Source organism: Loxodonta africana, chromosome 21, assembly GCF_030014295.1.
Source record: "Loxodonta africana isolate mLoxAfr1 chromosome 21, mLoxAfr1.hap2, whole genome shotgun sequence".
NCBI lineage: Eukaryota > Metazoa > Chordata > Mammalia > Proboscidea > Elephantidae > Loxodonta > Loxodonta africana.
In genome coordinates, this window is record NC_087362.1 from 67,890,925 (window position 1) to 67,906,170 (window position 15,246).

At 41.0% G+C, this 15,246-nt stretch overlaps 1 long non-coding RNA gene across 16 annotated transcripts in view; it reads left to right on the forward strand.

Moving 5' to 3' along the window:
- LOC111752347 (uncharacterized) overlaps positions 1-15,246 on the forward strand; it is a 234,744-nt gene that overhangs the window by 117,345 nt on the left and 102,153 nt on the right. The window lies entirely within an intron of this gene.

The following is a 15,246-nucleotide window of genomic DNA, read 5'->3' on the forward strand; positions in this document are numbered from 1 at the left end:
CTTATTTTAAGTTATTTAATTTTTTACTCTCTGGTAATATTTTTATGATTCATTTTTATAAATAAAGCTATGTTCATAGGGTTTCCTAAGCTGTAATCTTTACAAAGGGAGCACATCACCAGGTCTTTTCTCCCGTGGAGCTGCTGGTGGGTTCGAACCACCAACCTTTTCGGTTAGCAGCCAAGTGCTTAGCCATTGTGCCACCAGGGCTGCTTAAATAACAATAGGTTTGGTCAGTTATTATATGGGTGCCTGTTTCAGATATTTCAGGTCAAAGTGAGAGGTAAATAATAGGGAGAAGAGAATAATTCAGATTTGTTGGAGGTTTATTTTTCCAGCCAGAGTTACCATTGCCTGTGTAGAGAAGAAAGAAGACTCATCTGGAAGAGAACTTTCCTGTGATGCTAAAGGTTTTTTTTTTTTTTTAAGTTATTTTTATGGAAGTAGCAGCAGTAGGGATAACAGCAATGAGGTTGACAACAGTCACTAGCATTTATTGAGTGCTTCACTGAGTGCCAAACACTGATAGGGCTTTACATGCGTTCTCTCATTTAAGCCAGGCACTAGTATTGTTTCACCTTGATAGATGATTGAACTGAAACTTAGATCAATTAGCCAGTGTTGTGGCACCCAGACTCCAAGATGTTCCCCAATGATCCCCACCTGGTATTCACATACGTGCGTGGGACCCTCTCACACTGTACCAGGGTTGGTCTGTGGGACCAATAGCATATAGCAGGAACGATGGTATGTTTCTTCCTAGATTAGGTTATAAAAGACTCTGGCTTCCATCTTGGGCCCTTTGTTGCTTTCTCTATCAGATCACTTGTTCTTGGGAAAGTTAAGAACCATGTTGTGAGAATACTCAGGCCCATGGGGCAAGGAACCGGTCACTGACCAACAGCCATTGAGGAATTAAGGCCAGCCAGCAAGCACACGAATGACCTTGGAATGGGTTCTCCAGGCCCATTTGAGTCTACTGATGGCTGCAGCCCTGGCTGACAGCTTGACTGCAACCTTGTGAGAGACCCTGAATCACTCAGCAGAGCTGCTCCTGGATTCCTAACCCTCAAAAGCTGTGTGAGATAATAAATGCTCATTGTTTTAGGCTGCTAAATTTTGGCATAATTTGTTATGCAGCAGTAGATAACTAAGACAGGTAACTTGCCCATGATCACACTGTTGGTCAGTAGCAGAGCTGAGAAATTTGAACTTGAGTTTGTTCAACTTCAGAGCCAGAGCTCATGACCACTAGGCTCCATTGCTGGTGATAACCATAGTACCTCCCTCTCTCACCCGAGACCACTTGTGAGCTGCAACTGAGTCTTGGGGTTTGCTGTGGCCCCTGAGACTGAGAGTAGCACTGAAAATTGACCCCATGACTTCTAAGAGTGTATTTTCCCCATTCCCAGTATGAAGTCAACTTTTTACCTATTTTAAATTTCCTAAATTATTTCTATAAGCATTGTTTTGGGGGGAGTGCATATTTTAGGTGAGGACAGTGGTGGTCCAGTGGTAGAATTCTCACCTTCTATGAAGGAGGCCCGGGTTTGATTCCCGGCCAGTGTACCTCAAGCACAGCCACCCCTGTCAATGGAGGCTTGCATGATGCTGTCATGCTGAACAGGTTTCAGCACCCTTTCAGGCTGAGACAGATTAGGAAGAAAAGCCTGGCAATCTACTTCCAAAAATCAACCAATGGAAACTGTGTGAATCACAATGGTGGCATCCCATTGTACATGGGGTTGCCATGAGCCAGGACTGACTAGACAGCAGCTAACAACAGAACTTTTTTTTTTTTTTAATAATTTTTATTGAGCTTTAAGTGATCGTTTACAAATCAAGTCAGTCTGTCACATATAAGCTTATATACACCTTACTCCATACTCCCACCTACTCCCCCCTAATGAGCCAGCCCTTCCAGTCTCTCCTTTCGTGACAATTTTGCCAGTTTCTAACCCTCTCTACCCTTCTATCTCCCCTCCAGACAGGAGACGCCAACACAGTCTCAAGTGTCCACCTGATACAGGTAGCTCACTCTTTATCAGCATCTCTCTCCAACCCATTGTCCAGTCCCTTCCATGTCTGATGAGTTGTCTTCTGGAGTGGTTCCTGTCCTGGGCCAACAGAAGGTTTGGGGACCATGACCGCCGGGATTCCTCTAGTCTCAGTCAGACCATTAAGTCTGGTCTTTTTATGAGATTTGGGGTCTGCATCCCACTGTTCTCCTGCTCCCTCAGGGGTTCTCTGTTGTGTTCCCTGTCAGGGCAGTCATCGGTTGTGGCTGGGCACCATCTAGTTCTTCTGGTCTCAGGACGATGTAAATCTCTGGTTCATGTGGCCCTTTCTGTCTCTTGGGCTCATAGTTATTGTGTGACCTTGGTGTTCTTCATTCTCCTTTGACCCAGGTGGGTTGAGACCAATTGATGCATTTTAGATGGCCGCTTGTTAGCATTTAAGACCCCAGATGCCTCATTTCAAAGTGGGATGCGGAATGTTTTCATAATAGAATTATTTTGCCAATTGACTTAGAAGTCCCCTTAAGCCATAGTCCCCAAACCCCCACCCTTGCTCCGCTGACCTTTGAAGCATTCAGTTTATCCCAGAAACTTCTTTGCTTTTGGTCCAGTCCAGTTGAGCTGACCTTCCGTGTATTAAGTATTGTCCTTCCCTTCACCTAAAGCAGTTCTTAGCTACTAATTAATCAGTAAAAAACCCTCTCCCACCCTCCCTCCCTCCCCGCCTTGTAACCACAAAAGTATGTGTTCTTCTCAGTTTATACTATTTCTCAAGATCTTATAATAGTGATCTTATACAATATTTGTCCTTTTGCCTCTGAATAATTTCACTCAGCATAATGTCTTCCAGGTTCCTCCATGTTATGAAATGTTTCACAGATTCGTCACTGTTCTTTATTGATACGTAGTATTCCATTGTGTGAATATACCACAATTTATTTACCCATTCATCCGTTGATGGACACCTTGGTTGCTTCCAGCTTTTTGCAATTGTAAACAGAGCTGCAATAAACATGGGCGTGCATATATCTGTTTGTGTGAAGGCTTTTATTTCTCTAGGGTATATTCCGAGGAGTGGGATTTTTGGGTTGTATGGTAGTTCTATTTCTAACTGTTTAAGATAACGCCAGCTAGATTTCCAAAGTGGTTGTACCATTTTACATTCCCACCAGCAGTATATAAGAGTTCCAATCTCTCAGCAGCCCCTCCAACATTTATTTTTTTGTGTTTTTTGAATTAATGCCAGCCTTGTTGGAGTGAGATGGAATCTCATTGTAGTTTTAATTTGCATTTCTCTAATGGCTAATGATCGAGAGCATTTTCTCATATATCTGTTAGCTGCCTGAATATCTTCTTTAGTGAAGTGTGTGTTCATATCCTTTGCCCACTTCTTGATTGGGTTGTTTGACTTTTTGTGGTTGAGTTTTGACAGAATCATATAGATTTTAGAGATCAGGCACTGGTCGGAGATGTCATAGCTGAAAATTCTTTCCCAATCTGTAGGTGGTCTTTTTACTCTTTTGGTGAAGTCTTTAGATGAGCATAGGTGTTTGATTTTTAGGAGCTCCCAGTTATCTGGTTTCTCTTCGTCATTTTTGGTAATGTTTTGTATTCTGTTTATGCCTTGTATTAGGGCTCCTAACGTTGTCACTCTTTTTTTTTCCATGATCTTTATCGTTTTCGTCTTTATGTTTAGGTCTTTGATCCACTTGGAGTTAGTTTTTGTGCATGGTGTGAGGTATGGGTCCTGTTTCATTTTTTTGCAAATGGATATCCAGTTATGCCAGCACCATTTGTTAAAAAGACTATCTTTTCCCCAATTAACTGACACTGGGCCTTTGTCAAATATCAGCTGTTCATATGTGGATGGATTTATATCTGGGTTCTCAATTCTGTTCCATTGGTCTATGTGCCTGTTGTTGTACCAGTACCAGGCTATTTTGACTACTGTAGCTGTATAATAGGTTCTGAAATCAGGTAGAGTGAGGCCTCCCACTTTCTTCTTCTTTTTCAGTAATGCTTTGCTTATCCGAGGCTTCTTTCCCTTCCATATGAAGTTGGTGATTTGTTTCTCCATCACATTAAAAAATGTCACTGGAATTTGGATCGGAAGTGCATTGTATGTGTAGATGGCTTTTGATAGAATAGGTATTTTTACTATGTTAAGTCTTCCTATCCATGAGTAAGGTATATAAGAAGGTCCTTTTTAGTTTCTTGCAGTAGTACTTTGTAGTTTTCTTTGTATAGGTCTTTTACATCGTTGGTAAGATTTATTCCTAAGTATTTTATCTTCTTGGGGGCTACTGTGAATGGTATTGATTTGGTGATTTCCTCTTCGATGTTCTTTTTGTTGATGTAGAGGAATCCAAGTGATTTTTGTATGTTTATCTTATAACCTGAGATTCTGCCAAACTCTTCTATTAGCTTCAGTGGTTTTCTGGAGGATTCCTTAGGGTTTTCTGTGTATAAGATCATGTCATCTGCAAATAGAGATAATTTTACTTCCTCCTTGCCAATCCGGATGCCCTTTATTTCTTTGTCTAGCCTAATTGCTCTGGCTAGGACCTCTAGCACAATGTTGAATAAGAGCGGTGATAAAGGGCATCCTTGTCTGGTACCCATTCTCAGGGGAAATGCTTTCAGGCTCTCTCTCCATTTAGAGTGATGTTGGCTACAACAGAACTTTTTTGACCAGGGATCAGTAAACTTTTTTTTTTTAATTTTATTTATTTTGTTCAGAATATACACAGCAAAACACACACCAATTCAACAGTGTCTATGTGTACAATTCAGTGACATTGATTACATTCTTCGAATTGTACAGCCATCCTCACAGTCCTTCTCTGAGTTGTTCCTCCTCCATTAACATAAACTCACTGCCCCCTAAGGTTTCCATCTAATCTTTTGAGTTGCTATTGTCAATTGATCCCCTATAGATAGATCTTCAAAGAGCATAATGCTCAAGGCAGACATTTTTTACTAGGTAAACCAACATATTGTTTGGTTTTAAGAAGTCTTCAGGGGATATTTTTGGTTTAAGGTTTAAAGATTATTTCAGGGCAGTGGTTTCCGGGGTTTATCCATCCTCCATGGATCCAGAAAGTCTGGAGTCCATGCAAATTTGAAGTTCTATTCAGCGTTTTCCCCCTTTTGATCAGTATATTCTTCTATGGAATCTTTGATCAAAATGTTCAATAATGGTAGCCAGGCATCATCCAGTTCTTCCGGTCTCATGGCAAAGGAGGCAGTTGTTCATGGAGGCAGTTAGCTGCACATTTCATTTGCTCCTTTTCCTGACTCTCTTCTTCTTTTGTTGCTCCAGGTGAATAGAGACCAATGGTTGTGCCTTGAATGGCTGCTTGCAAGCTTTACTACCCCAGGCTCTATGCAATGAGATAGGAGCTAGGACAAAAGCACTAAACACAATATTAGGCCAATTTACTAGGCAGTCCCATGAAACCATGCCCTTAAATCTCCAAACCAAGGAACCAAATCCCATGAAGATCTTGGTTGTAAATATGCAGCCTCAGCAGCTACTCTGTTGTTGTTGTTGTAAATATGTCTATCATACAACTTTTGCCAACTCAACTTTTAGCCAGCTTTTTCTGTAAAGGACCAGATAGTAAATATTTTAGGCTTTGTGGGCCATATAGCTCTTGTTACACCTACTGAACTCTGCCATTGTGGTGCTCAAACAGCCATAGACAATATATGAATGAGTTTATATGACCGTGTTCCAATAAAAATTTATTTATAAAAATAGGCATTGGGCCAAGTTTGGCTGAGAGGCTTCAGTTTACTGATCCCTGCTTTAAAACATCCTCATAGATGCAGATTTTTCTGACCAATGGATAACATGAAAGAAAGTTTAATATATATTAGTTAATTAGTGAATCTTTTCAATTTGTCAGTTAATTGACACTGAAGTCTCTGGCAACAGCTTTAAAGGTAGTTTGTCATGCTTTGTGAAATGTTTCAGCACTGAGGCTTGTCTGAGTTGTGGTCCGTAGTCATGGTGTTGTACATCTTGTGATTTTAGAATGACAGTAATAAAAACTGAAGCACCATGATGGAATGCTGACTGCATTTCAGCTACTGTGCCAAAGGCTTTATATTTATTATCACTGTTAATTCTCCCAAGAGCAACTGGGTCTCCTCATTTTACAAAGGAGAAGACTGAGGCTTAGAGAAGCCCAAGACAGTGCCTGTAATAAAATGGCAGAGGCAGTCGTCGATCTGGGAAGTCTGACTTCAGTGATCACGTTCTTAACCAATCATGCAGCTACATTTCTTTGATGGCCTTACCTCCTTGAAAGCTGTTAAAGCCAGGTTTTAAAGATGTCTAATGGCTTCTGTTATGATTATTTAATAAATTACTCCTCTCGTTAAGTAACTTTTTTTTCCTTGTTAAGTAACTTTTAAGTTTAGATATTTCCCGAAAGGTTAGACTTTTTTTTTTTTTTTTTTCACTCCGTAATTGAATGTTATACACGGAGACAGGATTGATTCTTGTGTTCCTTTTGGTTCATAATAGAATATATTACTTTCGTTAGAATTGTTAATTTTCCCTTGGGGAGAATCAATTGCCTGAGGCACTGATTGATAAATCAATAAATCTCTAGCGAGTCTGGTAAATCAACTGTCATGCATAGGTCAACCACTTCTCCAGAGAATAGATTTTACCCGGGACCGTGTTTCTTCCTTCTCATTGTTTTCTCCCTCAAAATTGTAAGATTCTAAGGTATTTAGACAGATCCCTAAAATTGTAAGCTTATTATTATTTTCAGTAGCAATAGGGGTCATGCTTTTTGCAGTTCTTGTAGGGAAGGAGAACTCAGTTGTCTGCATATTTGCGTTTCAACCCCTAACCTCTCCTGAGGACAAATGGCTGTCTATTAAACCCTCGGGCACAGCACCGGGACTGTGGATTAAGCCTCTGAGCGCTGACTAGCTTTCCACAGCATTCTCAGCGTATGTGAGGAATGTGTTTGTAGCTGGGAGGCAAACTCAACATCCAAAGCCGAGCAAGAATTTTGAAAAATAGTTGTCTTATGTATAAATTTATTTTGCTCTCAGTGTTTTATTCTTGCCTGTTTCATTATTCCTTATTTCCACTTCCCTTTGAAATAGCTTAGTTTTATTTGAGATTCTCATGGCTGAAGTTTTGGTCACTTGTTGAACGCAGTCTTGGCTTTTTTTTTTTTTTTTTTAATGTTCTGTGTTTCTCTATCATTTATCATACCAAGCAAGCCATTAATGGATGTCTCAGATATTTTTCCCCCGGTAGAGAAGGCCTGGTGGTTTACACATAAGACACCCGTGTGGCTTTCCTTCATCACAAATACGGGCTGTGCTGGAATCAGTGGCAGAAACTGGGAGGTGGCAGTTGAGGTTTGTAGCACGGGTAACAGGAATAACGTGGTTTGGGGCTGTGGATTTATTCCACTATTATTATCATGCCTACTTTTAGGGCAAAACAAATGTATTCTCTTCACTGACTCTTTATTCTTTTAGCAAATAAGCATGTATTGTACAAGTATGAATTATATTTGGGTAGAAAAACAAACCGATGGGATGAATTGGCACGTTGATTGAAAGGGTGCCAGCAGTAATTGACTGAGAACGTCCTTTTTGCAGGAGCCCCTGGGTGGTGCCAACGGTGAAAGTGCTAGGCTGCTCGCCAGCAGGTTGGAGTTTAAGTTCTCCCAGAGACACCTCAGAACAAGCCCTGGCATCCTACTGAAAAAGCAGCCTTGGACAACCCCACTCTGACACACGGGGTTGCCATGAGTCGGAATCGACCCGACTGGTTTGGTTTGTTACTGTCGTTGTTGAGTGCTGTCCAGTCGATCCCGACTCACAGCGACCCCGGGTAACAGAGTAGAACTGCCCATAGGGTAGTCTTGGCTGTAATCTTTACGAAACCAGATCACCAGGTCTTTCTGCTGAGGGGCCACTGTGTGGGTTGAAACTGCCAAGCTTTAGGTTAGCAGCTGAGCACTTAACCGTTGTACCTCCAGGGCTCCTTGGTTTGAGGTAGGGAGGGCAAGGCAAGAATCCAACCAAAAAAACTCACTGCCGTTGAGTCGATTCCGACTCATAGCGACTCTATTGGACAGAGTAGAACTGCCCCATAGAGTTTCCAAGCAGCACCTGGTGGATTTGAACTGCCAACCTCTTGGTTAGCAGCTGTAGCGTTTAATCACTATGCCACCAGGGTTCAAAGTGAAATAAAATCCAGTCCCTGCCCTCAGGCACTTGAGGTAGAATAAAGAAAATGCCAGAAGAATTTACCCGTCGGTGAAGGAACCCAGATGGAGAGGCTGTGGACGAGGTAGCGTTGGAGATGAATCGTAGGTTGATGGCATTTCAACAATGTAAGCTACACTTATCATGACTAGTAATTGTATGAGGAAGAAACATAGGGGAAAGAGTGTGTGTCTGTCTTTTTATCTCTTTGGGAAATATTTATCACTTTGGCTGGCACAAATGTAGGGGTGCAATGGGAAATGATTTCCAAAAAATAATTTAAATTTAAGACTAATACTCATTCGGTCTTTAGGAGACCAGCAGTGTGTATTTTCCGTTCACATGTAGTGAAATTAGATCCATGACTGTAGGGATGATTAAATTTATTATAAAGTTAATGTCAAATCCATTGTTAGCTATTTTGTAAATTGAAATGTGACTGACACATAATGAGCTTTATGTTGTAATTCTTAAAAATAGGTACAATATTGCTGCCCTCTAGGTCAGTGTTCTGGGATAGTTAAATTCCACCCCGCAGCCTGTGCTGTCTAAATCTTTTTATTAATTATTTGCCCTGTACCTTGAAGCTGGGAATTGATCACCTAGTCTAAGCCAAATATCAAGATTAGCAGTCGGTGGTCTTAACTGTATCGTGGTTTCTGAGGAGCAACCTCAATTTACTGTTTGAATGAGCGAAAATATTTCATGTGTATAGTCAGAAAGGGATAACGTTAAATTGCCTATCTACTGGAAAGGAGCCCTGATGGTGCAGTGGTTAAAGCGCTCAGCTGCTAACCCAAAGGTTGCTGCTTAGAACCCACCTGCTGCTCCTGGGAGAAAGATGTGGTAGTCAGCTTCTGTAAAGATTACAGCCTTGGACACCCTATGGGGCAGTTCTACTCTGTCCTACAGGGTCATTACGTGTCGGAGTCGACTGGATGACAACGGGTTTGGTTTTTATCTGTTGAACAGTTCTGCTAACTGGGAGTTTTGTTGCTGTGTTATAATATGAGGAGACACGATAAATCACATTGCATGCTATTTATACTTTTATATGTTTTTGAGTGAGAAACTAATATTTCTTTAAATATATGCTTTGCATCAGAATTTACATCAGAGGGGCCAGGGAAATTGATTGGACGAGAGAGAGACTTAAAAAACAAACAGGTTAAAATATGCTGTTTGTAAATGAGATAGAATCGAATTTGAAGGGAGGAGTTTCTTTATTGGTTTGTAATTGACCAATATTATTTAGTAACCTTCCTAAGAAGTTATTCGGAGTTACAGAATTGTACACATCTCTCGAATCCATTATAATGGCCTAATATACAGGAGAATCATCAGGGAAATTGTAAAAAGTGGAGATTCCCAGGTCTCAACTGCAGACATTTTGATCCTGTAACTCTGGGGCAGGTCCTTAAATATGCGTTTTTAACCATTGTCCAGGTGACTGTTTGAGAGCTGCCTCACTGGAACATGGGTGCTCTAACAGAAACTTGTGTATAGTAGGTGCCCAATGAACATGTACCGAATTCGGATTCACAGTGGTGGTGATCCGTAACTTGCCGCAATGGTATAAGCTAAAATTATTATGTAGATGCTTTGGGGTTTTCTGAGAATGTGTCATCTATCATTAATGACAGTTTTGGTTTTTTCTTTCTACTTCCTTTCCAACCTTTGTATGTTTTTTTTCTCTTCTTGCCTTTCGCTGCTGGCTACAGTACAGTCCTGAGTAGAAGTGGTAATGGCGGACACCAGTGGTTTATTCTCGGTCCTGAATGGAAAACTCTTGTCATGTCATCATTCTTTGTGATAGTACCTGTGGCTTTTCATAATAATCTCTATTAGATGAAGGACAGTCAACATCACCCTTAAGAGTGAAATATGAAAGATTTCTCTGAGGTGACCCTCTTATTTCTAATAACAGTTTTTGCCTTTCTTCTATTTTGTCTGGTATTAAAATAATTACTTGAGTCTTCTTTTTGTTCGTATTTACATGGTATGTAATTTTCCATTCTTTTGCTTTGGACATTTGTGTATCTTTATGTTTTAGATGTGTCTTTTTGAAACAGCATATGGTTACATTTTGTTATTTTGCTCGTTTGGCTAACTTTTGGTGCAGTGGTTAAGAGCAATGGCTGCTAACCAAAAAGTTAGCAATTCGGATCCACCAGCCACTCCTTGGAAACCCTATGCGGCAGTTCTACTCTGTTCTGTAGGGTTGCCAGGAGTCAGAATCAACTCAATGGCATTAAAAAAAAAAAAATTTTTTTTTAGTTCATTTACTGTAAATTACAAGTGAATATTGACACATTTGGGTTCAAATTAAGGTCCCTGGCTGGCACAGTTGATTTGGAATGGGCTGCTAACCTAAAGGTTGGTAGTTCGAACCTACCCAGCAGTGCTTCGGAAGAAAAGCCTGGCGATATGCTTCTGTAAACATTCCAGCCAAGAAAACCCTATGGAGCTCAGTTTTACTTTGTCACATGTAGCGTCACGATGACTCAGAATTGACTAGATGGCAAAAAGTTTTTTTTGTTTTTTTTTGGTGCAAATCTGTGTTTTCTGTTTGTGTCATCTGTTCTACACTTATTTTCCTTTCTTCTGTTAACTCCTTTTGGATTTATTTTTAAAAGTGATACCACCTACCCCCCTCAGTTTGGAAATTATATATGTTTTCTTTGGTGGTTACCCTAGAAATTAAAAATTCTTCCAAAATTTGTCAAAGTATAATGTTAACCAAAGCTTTTACCTTTTACCTGAACAATATACTAACTTTTGAGCATTCTAATTTCATTTATTTCCCCTTCTTGCTTGTATGGTACTGACTTAGCTATCTAGTGCTGCTGTAACAAATACTACAAGTGGATGGCTTTAACAAACAGAAGTTTATTCTCTCACAGGCTAGGAGGCTGTTGTTGTTGTTGTTAGGTGCGGTTGAGTCAGTTCCAACTCATAGCGACCCTATGCACAACAGAATGAAACACTGCCTGGTCCTGCGCCATCCTTACAATCGTTGTTATGCTCGAGCTCGTTGTTGCAGCCACTGTGTCAATCCATCTTGTTGAGGGTCTTCCTCTTTTCTGCTGACCCTGTACTCTGCCAAGCATGATGTCCTTCTCCAGGGACTGATCCTTCCTGACAACATGTCCAAAGTATGTAAGACGCAGTCTCGCCATCCTTGCTTCTAAGGAGCATTCTGGTTGTACTTCTTCTAAGACAGATTTGTTCGATCTTTTGGCAGTCCGTGGTATATTCAATATTCTTCGCCAACACCACATTTCAAAGGTGTCAACTCTTCTTCGGTCTTCCTTATTCATTGTCCAGCTTTCACATGCATATGATGTGACTGAAAATACCATGGCTTGGGTCAGGTGCACCTTAGTCTTCAGGGTGACATCTTTGCTCTTCAACACTTTAAAGAGGTCCTTTGCAGCAGATTTGCCCAATGCAATGTGTCTTTTGATTTTTTGACTGCTGCTTCCATGGGTGTTGATTGTGGATCCAAGTAAAATGAAATCTTGACAACTTCAATCTTTTCTCCGTTTATCACGATGTTGCTCATTGGTCCAGTTGTGAGGATTTTTGTTTTCTTAATGTTGAGGTCCAATCCATGCTGAAGGCTGTGGTCTTTGATCTTCATTAGTAAGTGCTTCAAGTCCTCTTCACTTTCAGCGATCAAGGTTGTGTTATCTGCATAATGCAGGTTGTTAATGAGCCTTCCCCCAATCCTGATGCCCCGTTCTTCTTCATATAGTCCAGCTTCTTGGATTATTTGTTCAGCATACAGATTAAATAGGTATGGTGAAAGCATACAACCCTGACGCACACCTTTCCTGACTTTAAACCAATCAGCATCCCCTTATTTTGTCCGAACAACTGCCTCTTGATCTATGTAAAGGTTCATCATGAGCACAAATTAAGTGTTCTGGAATTCCCATTCTTCACAGTGTTATCCATAGTTTGTTACGGTCCACACAGTCAAATGCCTTTGCATAATCAATAAAACACAGGTAGAGATCCTTCTGGTATTCTCTGCTTTCAGCTAGGATCCATCTGACATCAACAATGATATCCTGGTTCCACGTCCTCTTCCGAAACTGGCCTGAATTTCTGGCAGCTCCCTGTCGATATACTGCTGCAGCCGTTTTTGAATGATCTTCAGCAGAATTTTGCTTGCGTGTGATATTAATGATATTGTTCTATAATTTCCACATTCGGTTGGATCACCTTTCTCGGGAATAGGGATAAATATGGATCTCTTCCAGTCAGTTGGCCAGGAAGCTGTCTTCCACATTTCTTGGCATAGACGAGTGAGCACCTCCAGCGCTGCATCTGTTGAAACATCTCAATTGATATTCCATCAATTCCTGAAGCCTTGTTTTTCACCAGTGCCTTCAGAGCAGCTTGGACTTCTTCCTTCAGTACCATCGGTTCCTGATCATATGCCACCTCTTGAAATGGTTGAATATCGACTAATTCTTTTTGGTATAATGACTCTGTGTATCCCTTCCATCTTCTTTTGATGCTTCCTGCATCATTTAATATTTTCCCCATGGAATCCTTCACTATTGCAACTCGAGGCTTGAATTTTTTCTTCAGTTCTTTCAGCTTGAGAAACGCCGAGTGTGTTCTTCCCTTTTGGTTTTCCATCTGCAGCACTTTGCACGTGTCATTATAATACTTTATTTTGTCTTCTCGAGAGGCCCTTTGAAATCTTCTGTTCAGTTCTTCTACTTCATGAATTCTTCCTTTTGCTTTAGCTGCTCGACGCTCAAGAGCAAGTTTCAGAGTCTCGTCTGACATCCACCTTGGTCTTTTCTTTCTTTCCTGTCTTTTCAGTTACCTCTTGCTTTCTTCATGGATGATGTCCTTGATGTCATTCCACAACTCGTCCGGTCTTCCATCACTAGTGTTCAATGTGTCAAATCTATTCTTCAAATGGTCTCTAAATTCAGGTGGGATATATTCAAGATCATATTTTGGCTCTTGTGGACTTGCTCTGATTTTCTTCAGTTTCAGCTTGAACTTGCGTATGAGCAATTGATGGTCTGTTTCACAGTTGGCCCCTGGCCTTGTTCTGACTGATGATATTGAGCTTTTCCATTGTCTCTTTCCACAGATGTAGTCAATTTGATTTCTGTGTGTCCCATCTGGTGAGGTCCATGTGTATAGTCACCGTTTATGTTGGTGAAAGAAGGTATTTGCAATGAAGAAGTCATTGGTCTTGCAAAATCTTTTTTTTTTTTTTAATTAATTTTTATTAAGCTTCAAGTGAACATTTACCATTCCAATCAGTCTGTCACATGTAGGTTTACATACATCTTACTCCCTTCTCCCACTTGCTCTCCCCCTATTGAGTCAGCCCTTTCAGTCTCTCGTTTCGTGCCAATTTTGCCATCTTCCGTCTCTCTCTATCTTCCCATCCCCCCTCCAGTCAAGAGTTGCCAACACACTCTCCAGTGTCCACCTGATTTAATTAGCACACTCTTCATCAGCATCTCTCTCGCCCCCACTGACCAGTCCTTTTCATGCCTGATGATTTGTCTTCGGGGATGGTTCCTGTCCTGTGTCATCAGAAGTTCTGGGAGCATTGTCTCTGGGATTCCTCTAGTCGCAGTCATACCATTAGGTATGGTCTTTTCATGAGAGTTTGGGGACTGTATCCCATTGGTCTCCTGCTCCCTCAGGAGTTGTCTGTTGTGCTCCCTGTCAGGGCATACATCGATTGTGGCCGGGCACCAACTAGTTCTTCTGGTCTCAGGATGATGTAGGTCTCTGGTTCCTGTGGCCCTTTCTGTCTCTTGGGTTCTTAGTTGTCGTGTGACCTTGGTGTTCTTCCTTTGCCTTTGCTCCAGGTGGGTTGAGACCAATTGATGTATCTTAGATGGCCGCTAGTTGGCATTTAGGACCCCAGGCGCCACAATTCAAAGTGGGATGCAGAATGTTTTCATAATAGAATTATTTTGCCCATTGACTTAGAAGTCCCCTCAAACCAAGTTCCCCAGACCCCAGCCCCTGCTCCGCTGACCTTTGAAGCTTTCATTTTATCCCGGAAACCTCTTTGCTTTTAGTCCAGTCCAATTAGGCTGACCTTCCTTGTATTGAGTGTTGTCTTTCCCTTCACCCAAAGCAGTTCTTATCTACAGATTGATCAATAAAAAGCCCTCTCCCTCCCTCCCTCCCTCCCCCCTTTGTAACCACAAAAGTATGTGTTCTTCTCCGTTTTTTCTATTTCTCAAGATCTTATAATAGTGGTCTTATACAATATTTGTCCTTTTGCAACTGACTCATTTCGCTCAGCATAATGCCTTCCAGATTCCTCCATGTTATGAAATGTTTCAGAGATTCGTCACTGTTCTTTATCGATGCGTAGTATTCCATTGTGTGAATATACCACAATTTATTTACCCATTCATCCGTTGACGGACATCTTGGTTGCTTCCAGCTTTTTGCTATTGTAAACAGAGCTGCAATAAACATGGGTGAGCATATATCTGTTTGTGTGAAGGCTCTTGTATCTCTAGGGTATATTCTGAGGAGTGGGATTTCTGGGTTGTATGGTAGTTCTATTTCTAACTGTTTAAGATAACGCCAGATGGATTTCCAAAGTGGTTGTACCGTTTTACAATCCCACCAGCAGTGTATGAGAGTTCCAATCTCTCCGCAGCCTCTCCAACATTTATTATTTTGTGTTTTTTGGATTAATGCCAGTCTAGTGGTGTGAGATGGAATCTCATCGTAGTTTTAATTTGCATTTCTCTAATGGCTAATGATCGTGAGCATTTTCTCATGTATCTGTTGGCTGCCTGAATATCTTCTTTAGTGAAATGTGTGTTCATATCCTTTGCCCACTTCTTGATTGGGTTGTTTGTCTTTTTGTGGTTGAGTTTTGACAGAATCATGTAGATTTTAGAGATCAGGCGCTGGTCTGAGATGTCATAGCTGAATATTCTTTCCCAGTCTGTAGGTGGTCTTT